Raw genomic sequence first — 6874 nt, forward strand, 5'->3', positions numbered from 1 at the left:
ACAACTCAACATTTTAAAAATTAACGTACACAAAGCTTTAGTTGATTTTATCAGAAAGCAATCTATCATTTCCGATTGTTTATGAGGTATGAAGTGATCTGACTGCCAAGATGTTTGAAGATTAGAATCTACCGAGCTTGATCACACTTGCATTGCTAGGCTTAAGTGCAAAGGACAGCATGAGAGATTGTTGGATGCCATAACTATAACAACAAATTTTCAAGAGTTGTTGCTGGATGGTTGATTGTTACAGCTGTCAGATGGCTGAACTGCCATGTTGAATGTTGTGAGTTCAAATCCCATTAAAAGCAATCTTTTTCTCAATTTTTGACTGTAGCTTCAAATGGATGGATCCCGCTCTTATTATAACAATGACTATGAAAATTTAGGGTAGACAACTTCAAAGCACTATTTCCTGCACAGAACCAATCATTAGTGCTTGCTGTTCTATGTTTTATATAAAGATTATATATATTATCATACTATATATATAATATATATTATCGCATTATACATGTACCTATTACAGTTGTACTGCAGGTTTAGCCACCCAATCTTTAGCAGGTAAGGTTACTTGACAAAATTTATTTTACCAAGTACAATAACTTTCATTAAAATATGCTATCTTGATGCCCAATTAGAAGTTTTAGTGTGTAAACTGCAAGATTAAACTATATAATCAAAATGTGGGTTTTTTCTGCCAAAGGTTTTGGGCACAGGCATTTGATTTTGAAGTAAAAAGTAAGATTATGAATCAGAAGCGGCTGTCTAAGTACTTCAGTTCTAAAACCAGAAGGACTTCAGTTGTTTAACTGCCAGTGGCTAGCCAAGACTAGTAAACATTGCTAAGTGCTTGTGGTAAAGCAGAGACCACAATCATCTAATCAATTGTAAAGATTGTCATGTTTTGCTAGTAGCATCAGTAAAGACAGCGATGAGAGGACTCACGGCTGCGGTAAGGCGAGATCGTACAACAGTTTGTAAGTTGACTAACTTTAAATATGTTTTTAAGACTTTTGAATAAATTTGGGAATGAAAGAATAAATAAATAAAATAAATAAATGAGAATTTGAGAAAAAATACTTTAGAGAACATTTAGGCAAAAGTTTTTTGTAGCTTACACAAAGTTTTTGTAGATTTTATCTAAAATTATCGATATTTTTTATATCGTTTGCAGTTGTTTTTGATGTTTGAGGTGATTTAATTGCCAGGACATCTTAAGATTGAAATTGATAAAATTTCATCGCGATTGAAATGCGATTAAATTATATAGACACTTTTATTAGTTTATTGGAAAGCCCAGAATCATTTTTATGGAAAAATGTTTCTTGGTATCACGAAAACTATAAAAAAACAGATTGTAAAGCTGTCTAAAAGATTTTACTAATGACCAAAGTAGATGAGGGACTTTAAATGATAAACTACAACTAAAATTATTATAATTCGTTATCATAAGAATCATGGAAAATGAAAAAACCTAAACTAATTTTTTAAAAATCAATGTGATTGATTTAAATAAATTGAAATAAGAAACACCAAAACTAGTGTAGAAGCAGGATCAAAATTTGGAGCAAAGGCCCAAAGCCTGTGGACCCAAATAATCAATAGATACAATTTGCTGCCATTATAAACCAAAGTTTTCAAACATTTTTAAAGAATTACTAGTTAATACAGATTAATGTCTACTACTACTCAGTTTTATTGCTATTGATTTTAGTTTAATTTTAAATTTCAATCAATTTTAGAAAACATCGCGACATTGAATCAAAAAAGATTTTATGCAACTCACCTAGATGCATAAAAATGTTTGTATATGATTGGTCTTTTTTCACTAAATTTACACAAGAAGACAGTTTAAAAGTCAAACTGTCTTTAATAAGAGGCAGTAGTAATCCATCAATTTTTTTAGGTAATTGGGGCTGTCGCTTCCCAACCAGTAAAAATTCAAAAGGTAGGAACTAGGTAACTCAGATACCATAAAGTATCTTTTTCGTTAATAGTACGCATTTTCCATTTATTTTCGAGTTTGTTAGACAGTTTTTATTAAGGGTGTCACAATTACTTTACGCTTCAAACATTTACAAGTTTAAATGAGATACTAAACCACACTGGCTGCTGTTATAATGCCCGTCTTTGTCTTTATCACTGCGCTTCCATGGCGGGCATCATGCACATCATGCGGATTTGCAGTCGTGTTACCATGTGAATTAAGTGTTTCTATGGACATTCGCATGATGCGAATTGATTCTGGCGCCTTGTTGAAAAAAGGTAAGAAATTGCACTGCATAAGTTAATAAATAGCAACGCAGTTCGCGGCACACGTATTAGTGACGCAAACGGATTAAACTCGGCCAAGAAAGGACGACGGAAGTATTGAAAATGTTTTAAATTGAATAGCTGGCGCGGTATTTGAATGCGCATCATTCGTATTGCTGTTTGTATTATTCGCAAGCAAGATGAATTCGATAAAGTTTTCTGAATCGCAAAACTCGCTAATCTTGCGGATTTGTGTTGTTTCCAAGATGGGGTTAACTTGAGGATTGGTTCAAAATTGTGAATCATGCGTTGTCATGGAAACATAGTGGCTGGGTTAGAGTATAGAGAAGTTTATGCATTTCATAATTTACAGCAAAAAAATATGGGCCTATCATCCTATGTATAAAACATATATATGAAGTTTGTATTATTTCCATATTTTTGTTAGTTAGTTTTTAATGAATATTTTTACCTGTGAAGTATTGAAGCCCTGAAAACTGATACTTGGGCTGAGGGATAGCTGTAAATCAGTAAGACATGTGTTTAATCAATAGCTACAGTATGTCAGCTAATCTGTGTGAGCTTATTTGATAGTCAGCTCTCCCTTCCGCTAAAAGCCTCTTACAGGCTCATATTGTTGATAGATATAGCGAGTCATCGGGTTACAAAGATCTTAACCTACGCGCTGTTCCAAACAGGTCACATGACATGAAAATATCTAAAATTATGTTTAACATAATTCTGTCGTAGAGTAGTTTATGACATAACCAACACAAACAATTGTATACTAGTATCCAGCTGCAGGAGATGAATTTGCCTTGCTGTGTTTATGGTGGAGGAATACAGCATCAGGGCCTTACTGTTTCAGTGGTACGGCCTGTTAACCAGTTTTTGTTATGTCGCCTGTTTGAGTCTTGTTTTCATTTTTGACTTCCGTTATGACTTTAAAATGCAAGGCAGATTCTTCTAAAGGTATGTATCAAAGAGAAGAAAAGGACATTGTCACCTTACACCAAACTTTGGTTGAATTTTTTTCAGAAATTGTTGGTATTTTCTAGCAATTCTAATTGTTTTTGATGTTTGAGGTGATTTTACTGCCAAGATGTCTCAAGATTAAAATCAATAAAGTTTGATTATACATATAGTTAAATCGCTCAAAAGAAATATATGTGCAATATGACATCACTAGTTGCTGTAGGTGATATCGGCTATTACGTTCCAGTTGCAGCTTTACGCGTCTCTATTCTGCCGATCTCTTTACAACTATAGACATCGTAATTGCATATTTGCTTGTTCTGAACCGCAATGAAACTTTGTCAATTTTAATCTTAAAACTATCTGGCAGTCAGATCGCCTCAAACGCTAAAAACAATCACAAATAACAGAAAAATATGATACTTTTTGATAAAATTTACTAAAATGTTGTTCACCTTTAACAAGAATACAGAGTAATTTATTCATGTTGTTCTGACTTACAATGAAATTCGAGTTACACCCGTCTTAACAATGTGTCAAAGACTCTCCTGCGCAATAAAACTTTTAGAATTAGCTCAAAAAGAATACAGCAAGCATTCACACACAGAAACAAAAAGCATTTCCTGCCCATGCTCTCATGGTATGGTCAGCAATGGCTACCTTATGACTCTATCAGCATCAGGTTTCACCACCAGCTAACAATAGATCCAAGGAACTTATCAAAGTCTCAATAAAAACAACGACAGCCAACTAATTTTGATTAGCCATGACAGGTGTGAGACAATTGCCATTTAGTGCGAAAGTCTGTTAGCTGAGCATGTTGGCCATATGATGTTGTTACAAATGTTTTGGGATGGCTTCCATGTAAGGGATACTCATATTAAGTGTGCATGTAAAACAGGCGCTATACCACACATTCCTAAGAGTTAGAGGGTTGGGGTAATTTTGTGATGATGACAAGATGCCAGCTGGTTTGTGGTGAATCACCAGCAAGCAGTTGAATGCCTCTTAGCGATGTAATATAATGTAATTTAATATAATATAACATAATACTATTCATAATATACAATATGTATACATACTAGATGAATGCCTAGCGTTGCACAGATAGTAGAATAACTACATAAAGAGTTTGGGTAACTTATCTGGAAAGATAGATCTTTACTAAAATATTTACTAAAACAATAACGACATGTTGGGCAAGCTTAATAATCATTACGTGTAACAGACAACAATGCTAGTCATTAATCTCAAGCAAGCGATTTAGGCAGGAGTATCTTAACCAATGCAATGACTATTTGCCGAATGAGTTTAGCGTATTCTGTGTAGTTTATGGTTTATTTTTTTCAATCTGAAGGTCTCGAGGTCAATTCCAGTGCAATGCGGACTTTTTATTGATATGTCTGAACAGGGTTTGACAAACAGGCAAAATTACGAACACTAAAATTGATTTATATATTAAATATGTATATTTAATAGTGTTTATATTGTATATAATTTGTTATCATATAAATATAATATACTAATAATATATATATACGTGTAAATACGTATGTAATACTAAGGTATAGATAAGATAATAAATACAAGTAGGCCTATATAATATGATGAAAGGACCATTGAATGTTAATTGGGTACACTGTTAAATTCTCCAATTTCAGAAAGAGCTTCTGAACTGCTGTCAAAATGGCAAAAAGTTTTACTTGAGCCCCTCCAAGAATATCTGGAAACCTGGTCTAAAGAAATCTATTTATCTTAATTTTCTACTGTATCTTGATATCAAGTATGAATACATGAGGCAAAAAACATAGCAGAAAGGTAAACGTGGAAAAAAATTAAAAAATTTTTAAAAGCTCAATATGGGTTTCTCTCGGATGTGATGCTTTGTTAATGGTCAACTAAAAACACATGAACTGTCAATTGCCTGTGTTGAAAATCTGTAACTAGAAACAAGCATACACCGGTGAAACTTCCATGGATTCATTTAGTGTAACATAATATAATAAAACATATTATAGTATAAGCTAATATAATATTATGAAATACAAAATGATATAATATAAAAGAATAAAATATAATGCAGCATAATATAATAAATTTTGGTAAGTAATAATGTTGGAATTTTTTATAGTAATTTGTTTTTTTGCTAGATTTGTTTAGTATTTATCATGGAATAATCTAGCTAGACTATTTTCATGTAGTATTTTGTAATAGAAAATTATGTTTTACATTTTTAAGTTTTAATATACACGTTCATTTTTATTTACCAACCTGTGTCACTTTAAAAAAGCTACACAATGGATGTTGAAAATTATTTTGGTTGAAGTGTCAAATATGTTGAAATTTTTACTACAATAAGAGCTGTGTCCATCCATCTGTTCAAATACACGCTTAGACGTTTGGAAAAAGATTACATCACATGGGATTTGAATTGCGACATTCGGTTTTGTAGACTGACACTGCAAGATCTACAGCTACATTCCGATATTTAAGAATAACTATGCAGATAGTTCCACATCTAACCATCTTTCACAGTCCACTTGATTGCTAAGGAATCAGGTTGAATAATAGAGCAAATGTATTTAAAGATTAGACTTAAATTAAATTTTAGATTTTAGCCCCTAGATTTAAGTAGGTTTACTTGAAAGTATTAACAATGAGTACGAAAAGTTAAAGGGTGTATATTTCCTTTCAGATAGCAGTTGACCACATAAAAAATTTAAGTTATCTCAATTTCTGGCTTTTTGGAGAAAGAAAAATTCACTTTTAAACTGCTAGAAAGATCAAACCTTTCAGGCTGCTAAGAGTGGGCAACTTCAACTTGTGAAAGCACCTGTCAAACTTGCAAATTGACTGACAAATTTAATTGATCAATGCAACTGGCAAATTCAACTGACAAATTCAACTAGCAAATTCAACCTTCAAATGCAACTGGCAAGTTCAAATAGAAAATTCAACTGAAAAACGCAACTGGCAAAATCAATTATGATAGGATAATTAATTAGTTTTTATTGTAGACATCAAGCTCAGTTGTTGGACTCACTTGACTTGAAAAAATAAATGGCTGCCTTAGACATATGCTGCAAACCCATATTTTTAAAAAACCACAAATTCAAATAGTCTTCTTTCAAATCACAGTGTTATACTCTGAAGACCTTGTTGTTAAACAATTTCATCATTAAATGAACTCCCTCCTTTCGCGCCTTTGTTGCACACATATGGACTACTAGCCGAATGCACAGAGTTGCACTGGTATTAGAAAACAGTTTATAAACAGTGGCAAGTAATATAGTCGCCTGCCAGTTGCCATTATTAGCCTGGCACATTGCCAGTAGTTAATTTGAGTAAGCTGGTAAACTAATGAGAGCCGAGCCGTGAGAGCAAACTTTAGTGGCCTTGCGCAATGCAGAGTGCTATGTGTATTTTGACCCAAATAATGACACATATTGTTCAATGAATCTGTTGCATTCCACGTAGCCTAATACATGTATGTCAGTTTATCGCCTGATGAACTGGATATTCCGAGATCACATATTTAGCGATACGGATTTGTCATTGCTAAATACTAGCCAGCTATAGTTGGACAAACTGAATGACAGCCTTTGAAATTGATATATACAGATTATTGACATTTATGACTCCT

Source organism: Watersipora subatra, chromosome 6, assembly GCF_963576615.1.
Source record: "Watersipora subatra chromosome 6, tzWatSuba1.1, whole genome shotgun sequence".
NCBI lineage: Eukaryota > Metazoa > Bryozoa > Gymnolaemata > Cheilostomatida > Watersiporidae > Watersipora > Watersipora subatra.